Source organism: Taeniopygia guttata, chromosome 2 (genome assembly GCF_048771995.1).
Source record: "Taeniopygia guttata chromosome 2, bTaeGut7.mat, whole genome shotgun sequence".
Taxonomy (NCBI): domain Eukaryota; kingdom Metazoa; phylum Chordata; class Aves; order Passeriformes; family Estrildidae; genus Taeniopygia; species Taeniopygia guttata.
Window position 1 is genome coordinate 23,039,942 of NC_133026.1, and position 26,678 is coordinate 23,066,619.

General features: G+C 37.3%; 1 protein-coding gene across 9 annotated transcripts in view; it reads left to right on the forward strand.

Annotated features, from left to right (window-relative positions):
* CDK14 (cyclin dependent kinase 14) overlaps window positions 1–26,678 on the forward strand; it is a 399,376-nt gene that overhangs the window by 276,561 nt on the left and 96,137 nt on the right. Inside the window, exon 15 of one of the 9 annotated variants that reach the window (XM_072925515.1) lies at window positions 9,602–18,247. The exons of the other annotated variants lie outside the window; for them this stretch is intronic. The gene's annotated coding sequence lies outside the window, so the exon portion shown is untranslated. Of the gene's footprint in view, window positions 1–9,601; window positions 18,248–26,678 lie in introns of those variants that run through there. 9 annotated transcript variants of the gene reach the window in all.

Consider the following 26,678-nt stretch of genomic DNA (forward strand, 5'->3'; position numbering starts at 1 on the left):
GTTAATTGATGGAAAACTGTTCTAAAAAGTCAGCTGTCTAAGTTGCCAAAAAATTCCAAGCTTTCATTTTACGTACATGTAGGCTTTACATGAGGCATCAGGTTACAGGTTACAGATAATTTTAGATACTTAACCTCTTTATCTTTTACTGTTTTAGTAGTGCTCTGTTTTAATAATTCACATATTGATAGAGCCCTCTGTAACTAATTCTTAAATTGTAAATACAGATTTGGAAGGCCATCAAACTCTGCCTCTGCATACCAACACTAAAATCATTGCAGCTTTAAAAGGCAGTCGGAAAACAGCAGACAGCTACTGCAACGATACTAAGACAAGATGAAATAGGCAGATCCATGTAACACAGTTCACATTTTTCTTTTTTGCTTTTCTTTCCTTTTTTTTTCTTTTTTTTTTTTTTTCTTGTTAATGGAGCTGTGTCTGACTTTACCCTCTTCAAGTTTTTAACAGCCTTATCAAAGTATGCCACTTCTCTCTTGTCAGGCAAAGTTGTATATGGTGAGTGCATTTTTAACCTTGACCCCAGTACTCCCTAAAAAGAATTCCACATAATTCTTCAAAAGACACTTGTAAGATTTCTTGATGCACAGTCCTTCAATCTAAACAACAGCTGAATTGTTAACTACAAAAACAGTCAAAATATAGGAAAGCACGGATTAGTTCCTTCAATCTGCCATTGCTACATGGAAGGAAATTTGCTGGTGTCCAGAGGTATTTTTGAGTGGAAAAGCTCCTCTTGGTGTTTGCTTTGCCCTTTCTTCCCAGGAGCAGTTACTGTCCTCGGAATCTGCATTCCTTGTCTGTCTCCTGGGTATTGTATTTGTGTATTACTAATCATAGTACATCAATAATATCAATTAACTTAAGCTAATATTCATCTATATACATTGCCTTATTTTGTGGACTTTCTAAGGTTTGGTAATCTTGACTAAATTTAGTGGGCAATGTAAGCAGTATTTTCTTTTTCAGACTAAGATGAATGCCTTTATTTTAAATACACTTTAGTAGTGTATTTTCTCACACAACTGTTAACACTCATTTTACCTTTACCTTCATTTGGTATTATCCACATGCCAGTTTCCTAAAATTCCACTCTATGCAGCTTTCTCATGCCATTTGGGTCCAACTCTGACATTTGAAAATGTACTTTTAGGGCAGCACACTTCCCCCACCTCCCCAGGGTACCTGATCTATCATGTGTATTTGCTTGCTTGTATTTCATTATCACCTACTATTCACATTTACATTTATAAATCATGCATGACAGTAATTTGCAAATCTGCAGACCTTCTTCTTCTGCAATATCCCATACTGTAGTTAATATCCTTCAATATAAAATAAGCTACTCTTCTATTGCATTGCTTAATATCACATATGAGATTTCTAGGGTGTGAGGTTTTTTCCTTTATAGAAGGCTTGCAAAACTGTGTGAATTTTTAAAGACCATTCTTAGGGATTGGGGAAAAAATGGTCCTATTTATCACAGTAAATGCTTGGCATATTCTGCTTTTGAAAGTAAAGCTACTTTTATATACATGCACAGCAGAAGTTCTAATGCCCACAGACATTTCCATTTGTTTCATACTCATGTCACTCAAAATCAGACTAAAGAATTTTAGAAAATATCTATTTGGAATAATGACCTAAGTCATTACTGGTATTTTTTTCAGGTCAAGTTCAAGTCTTTATGCAAAATTTTTCAAGCACTGGAATGTATTGCTTGCCGTATCGGATAGACGTCTATCTACTTAGCTGAACAGAAACACCAGGCAGTATGTTATTTCTTATGCTGTGTTGCAGAGCATATTGTTTTCCTTTTAATTAAATTGTTCCTTGGTGTTCTACCCTTAAGATTGTGCGCTTGCATTTCATTATCGCTTGTTATTCAAACTTGCATCTCATTTGAAATTTGCAAACCTGGCAGGTTTTTTCCTATCTTTATTATAAATTATTACTTCATTTCCCATCTCATCTGTTATGAGTGCAGCCTATTTTTAATGGTATTTTCTCATGTGTAATGTTTCTCCAGCTCTGGATTCAGTCAACTTTGACTTCATTTCCCCCCACAAACCTTGCTAGATCTCCATGATTTTATTACTTTTGATTTACTTTCCTTATGTGGCTTCCATCCTGATTTGCTGTTTTCCTCCTACTGCCATAGAGCACTTCTGTTAAAAACTCCTCCTTCTGGTTCAAAATAAATGAAAAGGAAGGAAGTAATATGAGATTTATGGAGTGAAAAGTACACTGGTTTGTTTAAGAGGGGGCAAAAGTGTAGTTGGTTTCTGTCAGCAAAGAAAGAAGCTTCTAGCACATAGTAATTTTTTATTTTATCCACTCTGAAAAGGCTAAGAAATCTGTACAGCTTGTAGCAATCTGTACAGCTTGTAACCAAACTAGATACAATGTACTTAGCTTCCTATTAAATAATTATTATTAATCTGCTTACAGTATGTTTAAGTAACTATCAGTTTCTGTCAGTCTGCCACTAAGCTTCACAGTAAATTACTTTGATATTTGGATTATTTGGTTTGTTCCCCATTTGTCTGGAATGAGAATAAAGCTGGTCACATGTTTTTCCCCTCAATCCTGCCCTTCATTCCCACCATGTGTGTTTATGGGATGCTCAAAATTAACCATGCAGAGGCGGAGGGAACAGCTGAAACCAAGACTCTGGATAGAAACTGCAGGAATTTCAAAAGAAGTCCCTGAGTGTTGTTTCAGTCTTCAAATGATGTTTCTTTATCAAGACTGAAACTGTCTCATAGAAAACTATTTTTATTTTTTACACTCTGTCTTTGCCAGTTCTGAAATCCAGCTGTGAAGTGTACATCTTGAATGCATGCCCATGTACACATCCTTTACATATTCATTCTGAATTTACCATGCTGTGTTTTTACAGCCCCACTACAGGCCTCTATGGAAAGACCACCATAGGAGCTGGATGCAATGGAGAGGGCTGGGATATGGGCTGCATGTGCCCATTGAGCCCTCGTCTGGCATTGCTCTTGGTGGCCCGAGCTGCTCTGAAGCCCCTGATGGAGCCTGAACCTCTCTTCCTGCTCAGACAGAAATGTGGATAAAAGCAGGTTTCATTCAGCATTGCAGTGAATGGCACTATTGCTGAACCCAGTGTCATGAGTAGAGCACAGGGCAGGCATCTTCACAGAGAAGCTTTAGCAGCCAGAAAAGAAGTGTGTGGTGGAGAGAGTGGTTCTGCTGCTGTTGAACTCAGAGGAGTCAAATCTTCAGGCAGAGGAGACTGTGCCAAATGTTATCTGCCTATACGCCAAGGATTTGTCATCCATGGGATCACCTGCAGAGGCTTGGAGGCAGATTGGGTGATAGCTGGGAGGTGAGGAGAAATTATGGGTTTGCAGCTATGTGGACCAACCAGCCATTCTTCATTTCCCACAGGGTGGAAAGTAGGAGGAGGCTTTTGTCTTCAGAGCAGTGTGGTCCTCAGTTGTGCCAGTTTCTATGTTTGTCACTCAGAGTGAGAACAGTCTTGTATAATTTTGGTTATACAGGCTCAGTCCTCTTTTATTTGGCTTACTGTTCAGTTATTAGAAGTGTTCAGGTTTAAAAATATTTTGGGGAGAGAAGTCTTCATTATGTCTTTAACTGGCACAGGAATTCAACACAAAAAGGAAGATTTTGTAAAATATCATGTATAGGAGATGATAAAGTTTTAACCTGAAACCAGAAAAAGGCATGTGGTAAAAATATTTGTTGTAGCAAACACATGCTATTTAAAAAATACAAGATATATGGATAAAACCTGTCTGCGTAGAACCAGATTGTAAAGATGATAAACATTTACATGCATACCTCAGGACTGACAAAAATGGCAATCATATTCCTTATCAATGTCCTTATCCATTTAAGGAAAATGCCTGCATATAGTGTTAAAGTCTGGGAACACTTTATTAAATATTCAGCAAACATTATATGTTGGCAATAGAAACCACATATTTAGGCTTGTGGTTTGAATTATGATTACAGTGCAACACTGATCTTGCAGGTTGTTTGGCTATGGAGATTGTCCTCTCAAATGAAAAATGATTTTTTGACAAATATTATTTGGCACCATTATGTTGCTGTTAACTAAAAACATAAATGCTTGCTCAGGTGTCAGGTTCATTGAAAGATGTCGACTAACATTATGGATGGTATCACAAGAGGAAATAAATAGGAATTTAGGACTCTTTCTCAGTTTTTCAAGTATTTTTTCCTGTCATTAAGTGTCTGGAGTTATATAGTGGGATTTTCCTTCATCATTCCTCCATGAGGAGCATGGGCATGATGAGAATTTAACATGATCTGTCATCTAGATCTATCTTTAACTCAGACTCTTCCATATATAGGAACATTTGCCTCAACCACTCTACTAGTGTCCTCGTAAGTGATACTGTTTCATGGTGTGGGAGGAGAGGAGGTATAATAAGCGAAAATATGCATAAAAAGCTGCTTTCTCAGCTTTGCCATATAAGTAGAAGAATTGACTTAAGCTTTGTACATTGCTTCCATGTCCTGACTCTGTCTTCAGCTTTCAATATTTCACATTCCTGAGAATGGCTAAGCATGCAGACATCTCTGCGTGTGGTACTCTTCCAGCACCCCTGGCTGGGGAGGTGCTGTGGGTGCAGTTTGAGTCACCTACCTACGCTGGAAACCATCAGCTAGCTAGATAAACAATGAGAGCACTGTATAGCATCTGTGATAGTCAAAGGTAATAACCAGGCATCTGAGATTTGTAGCACACTACTGGAAAATGTTTAATTACTACTGACAGATATTTTTTTTTCTGATAATGGATTTAGAGGCTGTCTAAATGATGACCAGATGACCAGAACAGTTTTCCTTGTTTGTATAGTGCTGTAAGATTTTTATCTACTACAGTAAATACACATTCTTTTCATAAAGTATTGTGTTTTACTGCCAAAAAAAGCAATTTGTAGGACATGTATTGATGTTGAATCAAATCAGGGGATTAGACGTTGATTAGTCATTATTGTCAAGGTGTTCATAAACCCCAGCTCCAAAAGTATCAAAATTAAGAATTAGTAGGAGAATCAATACAATTAAACATGAAATTTAATGTAAAAGTACCTGTAGATAACTTCACTACAACTTAAAAATAATGTTCTAGGCTTAAGAACTACATTTCTCAAAAAATAGCTGAGTGAGCTTACGGGGCAGGTCGATAGATTATCCTGAATACTCCTAGGATCTCAGGGTTAGCTGCCTCCCAAACTGGAGTTTTCAAGGTTCCTACAAACATGCAAACATCCATATCAAGGCAGACTGAAAGTCCATCAAAATGAATGTTTTGTCCCTGACAGTTACCATTGGCAAGTGGTAGGGAAAGGAGCAGAGGATGGCACACATACATAATACTGTGTTATCAGTCTGCCTCGCAATAAATCTTTGGTGTAGAAACTACCAAGGATTGATTCTGGGGATTTTTAGATCACATAACCATTCTCACATACTCTACCAAACCAATCTGTTTCTATTTTTGTCTTTCTCTGACCCACTTAACACTCTGGGCTAAGTTTTTCCTCAGTACTTCCAATTCTGTAGGAAAAAAACCATGTTTTCGAGAATAAAACAGTTTGTGGATAATTTTTAAAAATATTTAGGATAGTAGCATAAACCAACAGTACCAATTTTCATATTTATGATAGGTATAGGGCATGTCCCTGAAAAATCCTGAACTTTCATTTGAAACTGTGACATGATTTCACAAATTTTCTGTCTGAACTAAATAATTACTGTTTTCTGATGCTTTTTTGTCCATGTTAAATAAGAGAAAAGAAGTTCCTCTGGGTGCCTTTTTCTTCCCTGTGCTTAAAGAAAAGCAAAATTGGTGAAACATGCCAAACCCTTTCTCAGTGTGGTCCTGCCTGGTGATCCATGACTTGGGGAGTGAAAAAGAAAACAAAGGCAAAATGTACTTCAACCTGCCACTGCTACATGAACAATGAAGAGAATATTTTTATTTAAAAGACAGCAGCTGAGCAGCAGTTATTTAATCCATGCTGCTTGAGGGGTGGTGGGGGAAGGGGATTTTTGTGAGTGCTCTTCAATGACTCCTGTGCAGCTTCATGACCATGGCTCCAGCAGAAACCAGAACTATAATAACAACATTGCAATTGGCCAGAGTTATGTTGCAAGCATTTTCAGAGTTATACTTCACAGTCACCTCCAGTTTGATTGCTTCCAGACCTAAGACATTAAGCTTGTTCAAAAAAAAAAAAAAAATTAAAACAGACAACCCTTCAAAAAATCCTTTATCTAACTGAAAAGAACTTTCATGTTGAATAGCATGATGAATTTGCATTCTATAGACTTTAATTAAACAGTTCATTTTTCTGGAAGTATTATTCCTATTGCTGTCATCAGCATTTGTTTTGTAGCAGTGCAAAAGGGACAGTGAACTGTGCTAAGAAATCCTCTTCTGGAACTGAGTAAGTTCTTTTGTGTGAAACTCGTGTGCAGAGATGTGTGCACACACCTAGAGGATGTACTTAGCCTTCAGATAATCTATTACATTTATACAATTTAGTCTGCCTAAAGTGTATGGGTGAAAACAGAAACGTGATTTTGTTTGTATACTCAGGAAAAAAAGCTAATTATATGTGTAAGTGAAGTGTAAATATTAAATATTTGGTCATATTCCACTGCTGTCTTTGCATAATCTACCTTTTTGGTTGCCTTGCCATTTGCAAATTACAGAACCATCCCTGTTTGTGATGGTGACACCTCTAGCCCTGAACTTACCACTATACTGACCAGCCAACATCAACTCCAATGCAGGAGAAAATGAAGTAACTCCCAAATAATGTAGTCACAAATGTTGAGAGTTTTTGTTGGGTTTTTTTAAGGATGGCAACTTGAGTCCACCCATACTAATACTTCCTACCTATATAACTGAAAGCAAACAATGAACCCATTTCAAAGTGTGGAAATTCTACTTACTAATTGTTTGTTCTTGACAATGTGAAATGTTTGACCTCAACTCTGAGGTATTTCTGCATAGACAGAATTGCCATATCTGGTCCCAGACTGAATTATTTAGAAGCCATGTCTCAAACTGTCAGCCTGCAGAGCAGCTCTGTCACTGCAAGAGTTTCTTTTCCTTCCTAACTCTCTCAGACATGCAGCAGGATTTCTTACCAAATCAGAAGAACAGATAGTGAAACCAGTGGGAAGCATAAGATAAGAATGCAAAGGGTAACAAAAAAAGAAGGGAAACATGAAGACTATGGTTCTTTGTTATTTTTTTAGGAATGTTGAAGGATGTTTCCAAAAAGTTTGTACATGTGTGCAAATATGATCAATATTTTTAGAAATAATATAAAACCAGAGGTTTCGTTTTTCCCTTGTGTAATCAATACGTGTAGAGTTTTTTCCAAATTCACAGCTATTCATTTGTTAAAAACATTTAAGAAACACAACTTTTCCAATGCATTATAAAGATTAAGACTGCTGTGAAAATATTCTGCTACCTGCCTAAATTATTGCAAATACTGTAAAGGGAAGGAAAGACTGTTTTGCAGATGGAAATTATTTTGTTAATGTGTGTACCCCTGTTTTGAAAGCCTGAATATGTTTCTCCTAAAGATCTCAGTAAGCCTGGCCTATATGTGTGCATAAGTGCACAAGTATATGTGCATAAGTATATAATTTAGGTTTTTTTATTTTGAAATTGAACAAGTGCATAAATTCCAGGCTCGTGGAGATTCCTAATCAGCAATTCTCTCTGTAATTTTAGAAAAGAAATTATGGGAGCTTTGTGTAAGAAAACAATGTGCCAAGTAATGAAATAATTTTGAGCTAATTGCAAGTTAACTACTCTAAGCTAGCTACTGGTTGCCCTACTCCTCTAATATGGGTCAGTAATTCTACACAAATCCTGTTACCAGCATAACATAATAATTATAAGCAGGATGTTTTTAACATAGAATTATTGAAGAGTTCTAATTTTTCCAGTTTTGTAGCCTAAAATAGGAGCTTTGTACAGGGTTGTGCTCTGAATCATCACTCTGGTCACTCGAAAAGTGGAGCTTGTAGTGGTGCGTGTTGTTAATTGCAGCATTTTGGATATAATTATCATGCTTACAGGATGACTCTTAGGGCCCACCGGTCTGCATGTATTGATTTTCTAGCTGGCTGACCTATCAAGTGGAAAAATGGTTATGCCCCACAGAAAATAAGGGAAAGAGTCATCCATCATGTGCCCAGTAATGTTGCAGAAGAAACTGTGGAAGTTGGGAATTCAGATATGCAGACTTAGGGCTGTCTGTGTGTCACTTCTTCTCAGCTCCTGCTGTGCTCTACAAGCTGTAGGAAACTGATCTCTAACCTGTGAATAATGCGAGAAGAAGGAACTGATGGGAGAAAAATATGTACTATACCATAGTTTTGCAACAGAGTACATGGCAAATAGGATTTCAAAGTGAAATGGGTGACAGAATTTCTCATAATTCTGGTGAAAATTCCTTCTCAGATACGTTTTTCTTATGACTCTTTGCCCCTTCCATATTGTCAGGAACTTTTCTTTCCTTTGAAAGATCAGTCTTTAGGATTAAAATTTTTTTACAAAGATAAAGCTGTGGTCCTATTCTTACAAGAAAATAAGATAGCATTTGCAGATTAAGTTTTTTCCTCCAAGACTGCAGCTCAGAAGAGCAATCACAAGGCTGAAAGCCATGGGAAACTTTCCACTTTTTCATATGTCTGGCACCAACTGCCCTTAAGCTTTTTCATCTATTCAGACATGCACAAAGATAATTCACTTAAGATTGAGAAACCATTTGTAAAGCAGGTGAAGTATTACTTGCTGGGTAGACTAAGACAGGCAGCCCTCGTGTGATCCTCTCTGATCATAAATACGTCACTTAAGGCAGCGGCTGCCTTGGTGTTCCCACTTGTGGGAGTTGGGAGCATTGGTGCTTGGGCAGCAATATTGGTGTAGAAAACTGTAGAGACAGCGGGGCCAGAGTCAGGACCAGACCTGGGTGGGGTCTGGTCAGCAGCAGTGAAGCTGAGGAGAGACCTTGGCACTGCCAGGGGTATTCATCTGCATTTATTCTTCAGTCTTGGCAACTCTTGCCTGTCCAGTGTAAGGGGAAGCCTTTCCCAGGAAAGCAGGGAAAAATGGTCCTGCATCAAAGATTTTCTGCTTAAAATAAAAGAAACCTGGAGAAATGCAAAGAGACAAAGCCCATTCATGATGAGCTCTGGTGGCTCAGAAACCTCTCAGCAGCTCAGGTGTATTTGGGCCAGTGGTTAAGAAGAGAGGGCTTCAGTGTGGGAAGAGCTGAAGCAGAGGAGGATGTCTTCAAGTGAACGTGTGTGTCCAGGAAGATTGGGTAATGACTGGGTGAGGGCAGGATGGTAACTGGCTGTGAAAAATAACTGCAAATGCAAGTGTAAGTGAATGCCAGGCATGAAGGGTTTTGTGAGGAAGAGATTAAAGGGCTTACTGTGCAAGTGGGTGTTGGTATTTATGGTAAGGAGAAAGGCAGGTTTGTAATTTACTTGTGCTTAAGGTGATGACTTTTTTTTTTTACAGTTTTGCAGCCTTTGCCAGAGTCAGCAATTTTTAAAGTGATCCCAATGAACAGAAAAACTTCAGAACTTTTCAGAGGAAATTTGAAGGTCACAGAGTCCTGCTGGTTCAGATATTTGGGATGCTTTAGTCTAAATCACACCATTCGGATTCTTTCAGCAGCTCATACTTCACAACTGTACAGTTTGTGAACAGGATGCTTTCTCCCTTTTTATTCTTTGCACCTACATTTCTTATTTTCTACTGCTGAAAGTGATTGCCAGTAATTGTAAAATTATGGAAACAATTTTGAAACAGCATAAATCTGTTACAGTGTCATTGACTGTTTGACTTTGTAGACAGATGTAGTTTGATAAACCCTTGTTGCCTGAATACCTCTGTTAGCTTTCAGCTTGCACAAGATTGCTAGAAATAGGAGACATTGTTTAGTGACTAGTCATCTCATTTTGTTGCATAGTTCAGCCAGAATAAATTCTCTGTTGCCCTACCCATTTCCTTGTTTCCTAACACAAGATGTCAGGTCAGTAACAGTGTCTACCCACAAATCAGAATTATGTGTTTGTTACCTATCTATCCTTATTTTAGGGTTATCTTAAATACAGCAACCAATTTCACCAAAGTCAAGTTTCATGAGGAGATATGAAAAAGCATTTCATGGGAAACTATTGACATATGTATACAAGGACAGATATTTATGTATATTACTGTGTAAGATTCAGGAAATGTGAACATCTGGTTTCTCTTAATAGTCTTTTCTACTATTTAATTAATAAGAATTATTTTGATCTCATTCATATCTAACCTGAAGAATTCATGAAATCTAGTTCTTTCTCAACATACCTCCACTGTGTATACATATTTGGCATGTCTTTGTGAACTTAGTAAATCCACCTATTTAAAAGGACAATGTGAAATTCTGTATTAAACTGTGGTCTGCTACACACATGTCCATTCTCCTTTTATTTTCTTTGAACACAGAACACAGTAAAATGTATTGTACAGTGTACCAGTTTGATATCACTTTGATAGACATGATGTGACCTTACATACACACTCCAATGTACTCTAATCCGTGGTCTCCCAGCTCCCACTCTGCAGGATTTTTGCGATGTTGATGGAACCCTGTGCTTTCACAGAGCAGCTGCAGTGACCCCTCGCCCTGCTCACTGCTGCTGACAGCTGCCTACCATGTGTAGAGGAAACCTCACAGACTAAAAGCTCCCTCATAAAGCAAAGATCTTTAGATAAGCATGCAGGCCCGATCATGCTACTACTTTAAAAATAAATAGTTTAAACCTAGAACTTTTGGTGTGGTGCTAAAAGAGCGGTAGCTAAATATTCAAGGGATTCTGCCTGGTAAAAATAATGGATATGTGACACAGTGTCTCCTTTTAAAAACAGAAAGAAGAACACTTCAGTATAAACAATGAAAGGTATCCTAAGTGTAAATAATCTGCATAAGAAATGAGTTAATCTGTCTGTTAGGACAGGTTTGACTTGCTAAACAAGGCTCATCAAGTTCTTCAGGTTTATGTTTCAGAACAGTGTCATAACTACCTGAAGTCAGAAAAACATCCATCCAATAATTCATGTATCAAATGAGGAAAGTTTATTTAATTTGAATTGTAACTTTTACCCACACAGGGTATTTACTTCTATCAAGATTTTTATTTAGGAAAAAATAAAACAGAATGAAAGCAAGAGTTTAAAATAAAAGTGAAGAACAATGTTGGGTGTGATGTTTAATCTTTTTTTAATATTAAAACTTGAAATAATTATTAGTTAAAAACAGATTGGCATTGTACTTCTCAAGGCATTTCTTCACATACAGTACCAAGAATTATATCACTGCTAATGTTTTCCTGCTGAGCTGCCGTCATCTTTTGTCTTGCTGTCGTAGTGTTGCATTGATGTACCTTCCCCATTTGGGTAGAGGTCATTATCCTCGTGCCCGGCTGCATTGCCTCTGCTGTGCAGGTTAACTGCTTGAGGTCTTTTATCTAGACAAATGTTTTACCAGAGCTTTTGCTCCATGATGACACAAACTGTTCCTCAGAGGTCAAATCCAGATGAAGTAGCAATGCTGTGATAGCATGTTCCCTGGATATTCACACACTAATTCAGAGACCCAGGGGAGTTAAGGTACCAGCTTTGTGAAATGAATAAAAATAATTACTAAAATGTCCCTTTTTTTCAAGACCTTCTCCCAGGGTTGTATGTTGTCTTCATTTAGTATTTGTGTCACTGTAGAACTGGCTTGTCAAAAAAATGCCACTTTGCAGTCAAGTTTGACAAAGGTATGGTAATCATAATAGCCAATTTTTACAAATAAACTGTGTGCATAACAAGCACAAATCACAGTTCAAACATTTTTTTATATGCTAGCTAATTCTATCAATATCTTCTTTTTAAATAGTAGCTTTGAGACTATTAGCCATTCCCTGGGCATTTCTGGTAGTTTCTTTCTGTGCATGAGTGATAATCAAGAGGCAAAATAACAAGTGAGAAAATGCCCTAAAGCTTGCTCAGCTAGGCTCAGATTTTACAACATCTAGTTTTTGCTATCAATTATAGGTTAAAAGGTCTAACAAGTACATTTCACCGTGCTCAGAATTTCAGCCTTCAGCACTCAGATTTTGTCAGCCTTGTCCCAAACAGGAAAAGATATGTAAAAGAGCTAATCCTCTGGATCTCTTCATAGGATTTTAAATGCATTCCTTGAATAATGAAATAGTATTTGATAAGACCTTGATGAACAAAAGTGATGAGCACTGTAATTTGTCATACATATAAAAGGTTTATTTCTTCTGCTGTTCACACAAAACTCAATTTGGGAACATAGCTGAAAAAATATTTCGTTTTAGGGATGTGATTAAGACCTATTGAAGCAAATTAAGTTTCTGGAGTACCAGTGTGGGGACTAGGAATTCTTCTCTCAATCTGGACTAAATTTCCTTTAAAGTTTATAAAATTTAGAATGACAGAAGCAGAACCAAGGTCACTTGCCTTCCCAGAGATCTAAAATATATCAATGTGTAGTAGGATTTCAGTATTTATTGATTTAGCTGCAAATATTTAATTTATGTTGAAAATACCAATACACAAATTTAACTCAGTAATTCCCATCTCTTCCTGTCTCCCGCTGGGAAAACCACATTGGCTTCAAACAAGCTCTGTGTGGGTACTGGCCTCTTTGCATGGAGCCCCTGGAAGGGTCAGGACTACAGTAGTTTAAAAAAAAAGGTCAGTTTTATCCATGTGTATGCATAAAAGCAGAAAAAGAAAAAAAAAAAATATATATATATATATATCTCAAGGCATGTCTTGTTGCCTTAGAACTTAAAAATAAAGTGCACCTCTGAGCTTTGGAGCCAACAGTTACTGGTCATGGGTGATAGCTGCAGTCATGTTAGGAATACATCTGCTGCACAGAGAACTCGGGGAACACTGCTGTTTCAATGAGCAATATATTCATTTTTTGTTCCTTCGGTTGGTTAGGATTTGGGGATGGGTATTTTTAATTAGATCTTATTTAGCAGTACATACACAGAAGGCCTTCTTAAGTCTTGTTTGTATGAAAGCATTGGGAGCCAGAGAAAAATAAAATTGTTCTTCAGTCTGAATTATGATTTAGGTCTGACAAAGGTTTTGGGACCGGTTTCACTCTGGAGTGGAGGGAGATTTTCAGCTGAATAGGAACTGATTCAATTAGTGCTTAAATTAATGAGTGATGTCTTTTCTATGTCTGCTCTCCCTACTGGGGATTAGGTGCAGTCTGCCAGGAAGGATACAGGGCTCATCTGAAGCATTGAGGCAATGAGGATTGCCTCAAGGATTGCAGCAAGGATATAGAGAACTGGCATTTTTATTTTTCAGTTAGGGCAATTAGTTGCATTAGCTTAATCATGTCCACATAGCTTGGTTCTCTATGAAATTTTCTGCTTTGGTACTACAAAAGGATCAAAGACTGACACTAGAATTTGATTTTTGTTTGTTGTATGAGTTCATTTAGAGTATGCCAGCGGCTTCTGCAGCCGGTGAACCTAAATAAATGCCTGTTGGATATCTATTTAGCAGCAGGCTCCAGTTTTTTCAACACTGTCTCCATGTAACCTTTTAATATAGTTCTTGTCTTTGACTTTTCATATTTTATATATTTAACCCCTTGATGCAGATATTTTGCATTAAGTGCTTTAGAAATCCTGATTTACTGCCTCAAGGGATTAACCAGAATTCCAGTATTCTTGCTTTATCTACATTCATTTACACAGACCATTTATTTGTAATAAATACATTGGCCAGATCATATTTCTCTGCAAAGTCTAAGCCCTGAAAATAAATTTATGCAGTGACATAATGAAAATAATAAAAACTGTCTTTCATATTGCTCTTACTCTTACTTTAAATATCACCTTCCAAAGGCACAGTGGGTTTATATTCTCCAAGTAAACACCACGTTTGAGGTTCACGCTGCAAAGCTCTAATTTTTAGTTGACTTCTAAGGGAATTTAATCAAACTACAGGATATATGATTCAAAGCAAAAAATGTAATTAAAAAAATCTTTTTCTGTAGGCAAAGAGCAGCTTGCTTTCATTAATTTTATGAAGAATGTTGTTTTTCTTGGCTGAAAACTTAAACTCATGGGACAAAGGAAGATTTATGGAGTGATCCGCAAAATCACACAGGTTTTGTGTTGCAATGCTGTTTATGCAGTGACCACTAGAGTCCCTATAGTTGAAAGTTTATCAGTATTTCTTTTTATAAATCTCTATTTTCAGAAAGGGCTTTTATTCAGAGATTAGCTTTGAGCTAAATACATGCACACAAAGGCTCAGTGTATATGTACTGTGGTAAGCATGTATATTTTAATATAAACAATTTATAATATTTTAAGGTCTTACATTACAAGGAAAAATTGAACAGAAATAATAACAGCTATTTAGATCTTCTATTCATATACTGCTTGTGCTTCTTTGTCATTATGTTTTATTTAAACAAATGGCAAACTCTCCAGCAGTTGCTGAAAGCCGCTAGTGTTGAAGATCAGAGACATGATGTCTCTTGCCCTACTCCTTCAAGGTGTCAATGTGCCTTGTGAGGTGCTTGGGCTGAAGATCTGTGTCATATAAAGTTTTCATCTTTGTGATCATTAGTGTGGAGGTGCAGAACCAGAGACACAGCCGGGTTATTGGGTGGCACTTTGACTTATTTCTCCCTTCTGAGTTTTGACCCCTTCAATTTGAAGTTCAAATTCAGCTTTAACTTTGACATAAGTATTTTTAAAACAAATAATGAGTTTATTTAGTTAACTGTGTCAAATGAAATACCTTTTGTATCTTTAAAAATGTCACTTTACGAAGATCAGTAGTTCACGAACAGTAATGAAACAACAATCTTAACAGAATGCTCTTTCATTCCCCATAATGTCAGCAAGAGTGTCTGCTTGTTTAATGTTGTAGTAAACAGAAAAGTTCATGGTTCAGTGCTTAAGACTCTGAGCTGTCTCCCCAACTGTTCCTGGCTGCCAGTGCTTTACTTACTCAACAGGAAACTAATTTAATTAATACAAAGAACAGGCCAGTACAGATGCCTGTATGAAATTCTTTCCGTTTTTAGAAGCATATGCTAAACTCCCTACATTAGATGGAAAAACAGAGATTGTAACATTTACACAATGAAATATCTTTTAACCTGTATTATCAAAGGTTGCTGTCTCAAATTACGTTACTGTGGTCTTGCAACATCAAACCAGACAAAATATTTCAGTTGAAAGGCAAAGAAACTGATACAAATTTGAGACAAGCTTATGTTTCTTATTAGGAGTCTTTCCATCCTGTATGTGACTAACTAGGAAGATGTGCCATTAGTTCTTAGCAACATTGTCTTTTTCTAAAGTTTGCTTCATAAAATTTATTAAAGTGCTAAATTCAAAGAGTACTTAGGAAATACAAAAATTAAGGTTTCAAGTTTAATTTCATCCACCTGTGGTTTATGCACTCCTTTACATTTTTCATTTTTCAGAATCATATACTCTTATTTCTTTGGGCCCTCAAATCACTTTTCTGTAGGATAATGGATTGTGAACACAGATGGATAGCTAATGTTTCCTTTCATCTTCATCATTCAGTGTTTCATTCTATGCATTATGGCTACAGAATCCATAATCTGAACCAGATATGAAATCATTAGTTTCCATGGTGGCTTTTCATGATGTGCATTCTCTCTTAGTTCTTTACCAGCATCGTGAAGCCACTTTCACAGTACCCCCATGAGCTGACATGGTATGAAGGTGTCCATTTTATGCACTAGGAGCTGAAGCACACGTATTAAAATGGCAATTGTTAAAAATGAATCAATTATTCTTGCCTGATTTTTCAGAGCTCCCTGCAGCCTTTAGTGCTCAATATATTCAGATTGGATTTCATTCTGCATTGACCTCAGTTGGAGCAGTGAACGCTCAGCATATCTGCAGCCACAGCCAGAATCCATCTTGGATTACAAAGAAAATCAGAGCTGCCAAGTGAATTTCTGTAAAAAAAAAAAAAAAAAAAAAAGTTCTAGTATTGTAGGAGGTCTGATAATAGTTTTCTAGCACCATGTAGGAACTATGGCAGAAGCAGGACTCAAATGTAACTTTCCAAGCATTTGGCTACTGAAACTTAGTTATTTTTTTCTTGTCTGTCTATTCAACTTACTTGAGACCTTCCATCTTTCACAATAAAGGAATCAAGGGTCTTATTTTCAATAAAACCCTTTGTCTTACAATAGCAGCATATAGTGGCAAAGGTTTCTTTGGGGTCAAGAAAATGACCACATGTTAAAGACTACTCAGGTGTACAAGGGATTAGATATATTGCACAAGCATTTAAACTCCTTTGAAGAGTTTTAAATTCCTGAATTTTCAGAAACTGAAACAGTGGAAGAGATTTTGATGTATAGAATCACACTGATACCTTCTTTCTCCTTCATCGAGATGTGTTGCCAGTGGGATTCCTACCTTTCAACCCTCAGTGTGAGGTCAGTAGGAGCAGTAGGAGGCGATTATCTTCTGTGTCAGGCTGACACAAGAGAAAACACAGTGCATTGTGCAGACAAGCTTACCTGCTGTTTGTTGGGCAGGAGATAATGTTGTGTGACCCAGGAACAATAGGTCCTCCTGCTGCTGCTGAAGAGACAGGCAGCCTCCTGGCTGTTTGCTCCCTGCTGCCTGCCCACTGCCTCTCCGTGCCTCCCTCTGCCCTTTTTCCTGACAGTCACATCCCTATTCCCTACCCGGTGCTTCAGCTTGTTTCCTCTCCTTATCAGAAAGAAGTCAGCCATGGGGTTATGCTCAATAATGCCTGTCCTGATTACTGTGTGTTTAACTTGAAAGGTATTTTTAATACTGCTCTGGTGCTTAGCAATCCCTTATCATGCCGCCACCCAAAAAAACACACCAAAATGATATTTACAAGGATGGGAAGAAGAATACATCCCTATCTTTATCAAAGTTAAATGTTATGGAAGTTGGTTATTTCTCTTTGAACATGTTATTCTTCTGACTGTTTTGTTTGCTGCCTATCCTGGTCAAAGATTAAATGACTGAGAACATGGCAAATCCTGGCTTTCTCGTTTGACCACTATTAATCACTTGACATTGCATTTAGAGCTAGTTTGCACAAGATACGTGAAAAGCAAAGAGCCTCACTCACATGCTGGCTTAACAGTCAGTAACATTTTCCCCTCCCATCTGCTGTTCATTATTATTTAAAAGCAAGTCAGGAGACAGAATTGGATTAGCAGAGTGGGTGGCACCAGTGGAAAACAAGCTCTGTGTTGGCAGTCACCCCGCCAAGTTCATGTGAAATTGCCCATTTTAGTTGGCAGCTTCAGCTTAGCTTGGTGTGATGACATATGGGCCTAGAAAGCAAGAATCTATTTCCATATTATAGCAGCTTCTGCTGTGAAACCTCATAGTTTGCAGCTCTGTGACTGCCTGGCTTTGGCTGCAGGCTCCCCTCCTGTCTGCTCAGCCACACGGGCCTCCTTGGCCATCGTCTCAGCATTTATCCAAGTCCTTCCTATGTATTGATTCTCAGGGTGCCCCCAGCTGCTCCATTGGTCCCAAGCCATAAGCATGTCCAATGTCAAGAAGCAAAATAGGGAAGCTCATAACCCTCTCATCTGTGGCACCCACAGAATCAAAGGAGAGGAATCAAGCCCTTACTTTGACTTTTTAGGGTCAGTCGTTTCTCAAAACAGCAGGGATATGTATTTTACGTTTGAAAAATAAATAACATCGCATGTAATTTACACATTGACTCAAAACTCAATCACCTCATAAATAGGCATTTACAAATGAAAAGTTAACTTATTTAAACTCATAAAAATTCCCTGTTTCAAGTATTAGTGATCTAGAATTTCCCAGGATATGGTTTCAGTGTCCAGGGTTGTCTGTTGTAGTTCTGCATAAAGGAAGTTTTGGTGCCTTGCATTGAAGTCCATGTGACAGGGATACCACCAACTAAGTCAGTTCTGTAAAATAAGCTCAAAGATATTTCAGGAACCAGACTGTCCCTAAGTCCCTCAGCTGTGATTAGTGACTTAACAATAACATTTCTTATTTCAGAAATCTTTTTCATCCTCTACTTACTATAGAAGGAAAATAATTAAAATAATTCTATGCAAAGCCCTTTCTCAAAGCACAAAGAAATTATCTCTCTGAGTTTACAGTACCATTATGGTTGGTTATTACTTGACAGGATAAAAATGTTTGAGGAGGGAGAGTTTTAGGCTGTTGACATGCCTTTAAACTATTATCATTTCCAGAATTTCCTATGCCTTTTTTGATTTTTTTTTTCCTTTGGGCAGTCTCTACTGCTACATATTACTTTAGATGGCATTGTTTTGGGGATAGTGAAGAAATATTGCAGAGAAATCTTGCTGTTGGGAGTATATGATCCTTTTCTGTGTAATGTGAGAAACAGAAAACCTTATTCCTGTTAATCTTTCTTATCACAGTCTGTGCATAGTAACAGTCCTGGTCTAAAATAGTTTGACAAAGGTGGACAAAACATGATGCATGATGCCATTACGAGCCCTGAAGCACTTGAATGAGGAGATGAGTTGCACCTTGGAAGATATGAGCTGGTGCACAGGTCTGCCTCCCCTCTTGTGCCTGTCTCTGCTCATGCTGCAGTAGGGGCATCTTATGCATGACATTATTGTTGTTGCCATCTTCCTGCTGTTTATTCAGCAAGGATGGGTTGAAAGAAGTGTCAGGAAAGAGGCAAATATGTCCCAATTAATGATCAAAAAGTCGCACCCTTGAAAAGGTGTGTATTTATCACCGAATGACTGCAAAATATGAACATAATGTAGCAGTGAGGTGGTTAGATGGTATCGCTATTAATATATCAAACTAAAAGCCTCGACTAAAGATTTATTTCTGTGATGAACTCAATTTTAGAAGTCCCTACTGGGGGTGAGAGGTGTGATCAATCCAGTAGCAGCGCCTTTGTTACTGCCTATGCAGAGACCTGAGCACATCACTTAGGCACAAAGCGGCAGCTTAGTTCTTTGTTCGTTCTTTATAGATGAGCTAGTTACTCATTTCTCCATTTATAACTGCTATCATTCTTCATACCTAAACTGTATTTTGTTTCTGGATTAACTTAAAAGGCTTTTTGGAAGGCTCTAATAATCAGAAGCCTGTACTTTAGGGTGAAAAAGGCTAATGAGATACAGAAAGCCACACTATCTGTTTGTAGAGAGCGGTTCAGTGTTCTCCTGGTGCATCTATTTCACCTCCTTTTGATATTTAAACCCAGAGCATGTCAGTTACAGAGGTGCTGGATATCATTGTATAATTGTTATCTGTCCATCTGTTCTGCTCTTTCTTTCTCTTCTTTCCTGTAACAATATTCTGCCTCATATCTTTGATATCTTTTGTAGATGGAATTTACACTTTACATTACTCAAATGGAATATAAGCTAATCAGGTAGATTGAGCTTCAATTGCCACAAACAAATGAGAACTTACTGTAGTGCTGTGCTGTTCAGTAATGCTAGAGAAGTTTCAGTTTGAAAAAAACAATTGTAAATGAATTTATGTGCCCACCCAGATTTATTTTAATTAAAATCATCCATGAGTCTTGGCTGTTGCTTTGACTACTAAGTACTTACAAATAAGCTTAATAGACATGTTTGTTTTTTCCGCAGCTGTAAAAATATATGTTCTGCTATGATTGGTTTTTTTATCTGATTTATTTAAATAGAGTTAGGTAAAGATGCAGTTTATAGGGAAGGTTAAAGGGTCAAAATCCTATTTAATTAATTAACTTATACCCACTTGGGAAGCAGCCAAGGTAAAAGAATGTAGTGAAAGTAAGCTTCAAATAATATGAAATCTTTGAAAAGTACCAACCACCTTTGGTGAAAGGCTTTCCTGTTCTTAACCTTGTGTCGTTTAAACTATTTAAATGAGCTATATAAAACCTTACTTTTATAATGGAGCTTCAAAAAAAAGATTAAGTATTTCTTGCAGTTACAAGAAAACCAATGCTTATAGCACTTTGGAAAGCAAAACCTTTAGTATTCCATCTTACCATGATCCCTGTCTTTGCATACCACAAAATGCACAGTGTGTTGCACCTGATTTGACATCTACTATTTCTGCCACAAGCCTCTCTAGTGTGTGAAACTGGTTTTTAGAAACATTTTAAAATCTTTAAAAAAAAACAAAAAGGAAGGGGGAAGCCTCTGTAATATCTGAAGGAGGTCTGGTTTTCAAAGAATGTAGATCCTGCTTGGTTTCTAAAAGTTGTGTCTGTCAGAGGAACCTCATGCTGGATTTCCCAAACCACGCATAATATCTGAACATCTTAGTCATACATGTGGAAAAGATTCTTACCCCAACCAGAGTGGGAACTCTGAGAACTAAAATCACTGAGCTGCTTTGTGATCTCCTTATGTACTAGATAGAATATCCTCACTGCTGTAGTGCTGCTCTGTAGAGGTGCTAATTCTGGAACATTTTTCCCGTTTAATGCCACAGAGACTGCACTGGGGAAATATTTCTGTTTCAGTGCTCCATATGGTTTTGTATGTAAAAATGGAACTGGCAGGGAAGAAAGCAGCTGGTCTGAAGCTGCCAGTAACTATTTCTAATGTCACAGATTTTCAGCAAAAATCCCAAGTGGGAGCTGTATAGGTGAAAGGACTGCATAGCAGTATTCAGCAAGCATCAGCACACCCTCTAGGGAATGAGCATGAAGACAAGCCGTATCTCATAAAGATGCCATTGCATTTCCTCAACTGGGATTCTTTTTTCTTCTCTGTTCCATTCTAGTCTTAAGAACTCTTAGGCTGGGAAACAACTGAGGCTTGAAAATGTCAACTGCAAAGACTTCCTGATATCTCTGTCAATAAATACCATTGTGTGGCACTCATGGTATGGATGGGTACATAAATTAAGATCTTAGGACATAATCATATTTGGAAATGTATTCCAAAGTTCAAACACATCTATTACTTAAACTTGCCATTAATATAATATACTATAATAATGGGAAAGATCCTTCTGCTTCAGCATGTGAGGTCTGCTTTCTATCTAATTTATATGTGCTTAAGTGTTGCAGTGTCCTAAAAAATGTATTTTAATTGACATGACTATTTTGCCATGATGCTCAGTCTCTCAAAAGTCACAGCAGCAAACAGAATGCATAACCAGATGGTGTTTAGCTAGAAGGATCTTTACTATCCCAAATGCAGCTGTAATAATATGTGTTCTGTCAACTAAAAACAAAGGCATTAATAACTCCACATTCCAGATTAAAAATTCCTTGCTGGTTTGAAAAGTACTTTCTAAGGAAGAACACAAATGGACATAAAAATGCAGGTGAGAAATGGAATTTTTTTTCCTTTTGTTTACCCATCCCTCTTTTTTTCTTCCTTCAGCACCTGAACACTCACCCTGTCTTCTCAAAGGAAAAAAAAGAAAGATGTAACTTAATTCCAAGCTGCCTGTAGGTACTTGCAGGCTACTAGAATGATTGTGGTAGTGATAAACATTTACACATTGTTTTCTTAATGCTTAGCATTTATCTGTGGGGTCTGAGGTAGTTTATAGTGTTGTGATCCCTTGCAGAGGCATTTTTAAATTCCAAGGAATCTTTGTTAGAGCAAAATGGTCCACACCCATCTTTAGACTATCCCACTGCTACTCTGCACTGATTAAACCAGCAACATTAAATTTGTTCCAAGACTACTTAGCTTTCAAGAAGCAACTTGACTAATAATATTAACAATCACATGTATACAAAATGCCCTATTTTGAAGTACCCACAGATACTTTATTTTTTTCAATGAAGCAGGGTTTAGTTTTTGGGAGGAGGTAAATGCTAATGATTCATCTGACAAGTATTTAGTCTTTCATATGTCATTTTGTCCAGCAGACTTCATTTTGGGGATGAAAGCCATGACACGGAAAAGCAAGAATAAATTTCTGATTAAGTTCTCTGAAGATATTATGTTAGATGGGGAGGAGTGGAAGGAGATGGTCAAACACATCATCTAATTTTGGTTTTGAGTTGGTCAGCTGTTGTGTTGCAGATAATATAAATAAATAAACAAATGTGCTTAGGTTTGAGCTGATAAATAGCACTGTTAATAGCAGCTACCATCATTCCTGATACTGGCAGTCAGTAAGTTTTCATTTGTGGTATTTGGAGGGCACAGTTGATCTGCTGTCCCTGAACACTAGGGTTATATTCTCCATTCAAAGCTACATAGTGACCTATAAAGAATAACATGCTTTTCTATCCTGTCTGAATTCTCTGAATTCTGGTTAAATATGACTTGAAGTTTCACAAACTATTAAACATCTCCTTGATATGTTGGCAGGCCAACATAATAAAAACAACCAAAAAATTCAAAGAACTTCCAGTCAGAGGCATGGGCTCTCAGCCATCTCTTGTTTGCTGCTCCCTTGAAACATGTACCGGAGATTATCCTTATTAGGTCATCTTATGGGTATTCCCAGATCTTTTGAGTATGGTTTTCTTCCTTTTTAATTAGTAGGTCATTATGTGACAACTTCTGTCTGCTCCTCTAAGTGGCTGGCTAAGGCAGATTTCACAGTGCTTCCAGATACCTGAAAATAATTAGCCATTTGTGAGTTGGGAGGTGGCTTCAGATTTTAGAATGAAGCCTTGTTCTTTGTAATGCACTGGGGAATGCTGCTGATTAAAAATAAGGATGTTATTCCATCCTTTTGTCTTTGCAAACAAGATGAGTATGGTAAGTTTCTGTCTAGCTCTATCCAGGCAGTTCCTTCTTGCTCTCTCACCAGTGTTAATTTCATTAGCTGTGATGAAGCTAGTTGGAAGTTGGGTGTCAACTGGATCACTGCATTAAAAAGTTCTACATAAAAATGTCACTTCTGATGCTTTAGTGCTACAGTGTACAGAGAGTTGCACAGAAAATTTTACAATACGAGTGACGGGGGCACAAGTGGCAGGGGAGGAACGAGGAATTAGGTTTGCAGCAGTGGGAATTTCTTATGCTAGCTCTGGCACAAAGGGGAGACATGGTAGCTAAACATGGTACCACAGCTAAACTCACTCACACCCAGCTGCTTGTAATTGAATCTGCCATCCCTTGACTGTTTAGCTCTGCAAGACAGTTTAGCAATGAGCAGATCTCTCAGCAGCGGTTCTGGAGCTCCTTTTCTCCAGAGACAGGTTCAAACCAGTAACAAACCTGTTTACCAGGGCATTAATGCCTTTATATAATCTTCCAACAGGTACTTCCTCTCTGAGTTCTTTTATATACAACTGTAACAGATAAGCTTTTCTTTTTTCTTTTTTTCTTTTTTTTTTTTTTTTTTTACTTTCCGATATTTTAATTAAGGTATCTACCAATTTTGTTCAGGCATAGCGCTTACTTATCTGTTTCAGAGATGAGAGCTGGTGCTACCACTGAGATAAGGATCTCATTGTGTCAAACACTGGCAAAAATTGTAGGTTTACGTTCTCTCATTATAGATCCAGGGAGACAGCATCTCTCCAATTCATGTTCAGTCAATTACTCTTTGGCAGGATTTTTTGCAAGTTATCAGGGTGAGAAGCATAGCAATTTAGACATATCACATTAATCAGATAGAAAAAGGTTAGAAGTTGTAGGGATTTGGATGTTTGTCAGGTTTGAGAAGTATATTCTTGCAAACAACTAGGACTAATATTTTTCTGTTCTTGATATGTACCAAAATCCTCAATTTGTGTTTTTGTTTTTAATAAGGGTTTCATGGCTTTGCATGCAAACTATATTAAGCTCAATAACATTTCTATTTTTGTAGTATCTCCGTCTGAAGTACTAGTTTTCCCAGAGCTCACTCACAGAGGTCTGTGCTTTATTCTCAAAAACTAGAAGACACGTAGTAGATTCAGTCCTGGCCATTTTTCATGTGAAGCCTTATTCAAATGGTAATTGTGAAGGGCTTTGTGGACTTTGTTCTGAACTCAAAGAAAAAGCTTCTGCTGTGGGCAGCTAGGGTAGGAAAGAATTTTGCTGAAAGACTTGTAGAAAACTAATTTGGAAGTTACCACAGCCACTCAAAAGTTAAAAGTATACCTACAGATCAACTCTGAAACCAATCACATGATCAAATAACATTAGAAATTAATACTGTGAATGAAATATATTACAGTAAAGATCAGGCTTGTATTCCTTTTTTTGTCCTCACAAGACACACGATAAAGGAATTCATGATAGTGTACCTGTATGCAAAGTATGCATGGTTGGTTTGCAATTATTGATATGTATATATGCTACTTAGCAGCTGGTGTGTAATTTAAGGGTAAGTCTTGGCTTTTCAGAATCAGCCTCCCACACTGGACTATTGAGTGCACATTCACCAAGTTAGGTAATGCAGGACTTTAATTTTGAACTCGTTCTGTGCATAAAGGTACGAGTAAAGGTACAGTTCAGGTAAAGACTTCAAGTACTACCAATATTGCAACTGTTCTAATATTGCATTTTTGATACATTTAACTGTATGTACATAATTTGAACTATTGGTTGCTCCAGCTAAAAACTGCATGCTAATTTTGGAGACATTCTAAACCCAGAGGCTGGGACATAAATCAGGGCCCTCATTACAAAACACATTGCAGTGGGATGTAATGACTTGCCTACAGTCACATTCAGCAGCAAAGCCAAAATCTTGGTTTCTGTTTTCCAGTCCCATATCCACAGTGCCATAGACATCTCACCTTTCAAAGGTTGTTTTACTTTTTATACTTATACTGCTCATAAAATAATTTAGTTTATAATTGTGTTACTGTTCCAGTTTTTTATTTTCTTACTAGCTGACAGTCCTTGTCTTGCACTCACTTCTTTTAGGGTCATCTCTTCGCACCCACCCTGAAACTGCAGTCAACTCCCACACACAAATCTATTTAGAGTTGCAGGGCTCTGCTTAGAGGCAAAGTCAATTTGTGAAAAATTCTTTGTGGCAAGAGGAATTCGTAACACAGCAGTATATGCATAAGGATCTGTATTATGATTTATATGTTAGAACTGTGAAGAATATACAGCAATTTTCATCACTTTAGATAGAGTCTGGGAAATCCCTTGTGCATAACGATACCAGTGCAGTAACTAAGACACAAGAGAAGAAAACAGTAGAAATTAACCAGTTAATCCTGTGCTACTTATTTGTCAAATATGGTTTACTGCTAAGTACTCACAGCGCTTATAATTACAATGTGTAAGTATCCTGTACAGTGCTTCATCTGTGAAAGAGTAGTAGCTAACAATGGCCAAGATAATCTAGAGGTGTCATTTAAACATTAAATGATATTAAATAGCTAAAGAAATATTAAGTGAATTGGTAAAGATGTGGCCTGTGTGAGGGGAGAAAGGTGAGGATATTCCCTCTGTATTGAGTTTTGCCCCATCTAGAAACAAGACTGGAAGTCATGTTTATAGTGTGTTTTGCAAAAGAGATTACACCTGATATTTTGGCTACACACGTAACTTGTGCATGTTTTGCTATGGCTTCTTTCCATCTTTAGTTACAGGTGTGTAGGATCCTGAGTTGACACTACAAAGGGACCTTGTCAACATGGGCTTTGACAGAAACTGCAATATTTCAGCCTTAATTAAAATTAAAATTAAACCACAATATTTCAGCCTTATTCAGCTCCTGAAAGTTGCTTTGTAGACAAATGATAGGAAAGAAGATATTTGGTTTCAGTGCTATTTCAGGAGTGATGCAAATTCACTATGTTCCTGTGTGTTACAAGGTTCCTGAGTTCAGGAATCACTAACCAGCCTACAGTTGAAATTATTTTCTTCAAACCCTTCTCAGTTTGTCAAAAAATCCTAGTTTTTCTAGTGTGTCTCTTTTTCTTCTTTTTTTTTTTTTTCTGAATAAATTTTTAATAGCAGCTGTAAGTCTTGCCTCTCCTGTGTATTTTGGGGCATAGATAACTAGATAAAACTAAAGCCCAGCAGAAAGCAATTTAAGAAACCTTATATTTAGCCTTAGTGAATAGTATTCCTCAGGAAACCACAAACCAGGCATAGTCCATCGAAGAAAAGCTTCCAACAAAGATAGGCTGTATAGTGAAATAATCTTTGAACTAGCACCTCTGAAGATATGCAGAGCAACTTTATAAGCATCAATCTACTGAGCCTTGTCCATGGGGTAATTCTGAGCCTGAGCTAACAACACTGCAGATTATTTATTTTTCATATATAAGAACAAATGCATTTCTTTTAAATTTCACAGAAGTAAAACTTCCCTGTGAAGGAAGTCACAGCATACAGTGTGACAATTACATATTTTAAAGCATATATTTATAGAGATGCCTTTATATACCCATCCTTCCTATACACATTCAGACTCATACATCTTTTTTCTATGTTTGCATTTGTGCACGTATATCATAGACATAGATAAAAATTAAAACATGTATATTTGAAGGGGGGAAAAGGATTTATGGCAGCTGGCCAGATTTAATTTGTCTGCTTGTATTTAGCACTTAAGGGCTTATATACTCAGTTTGCTCAAAAGAGTGAAGAAGTACTCCTTGC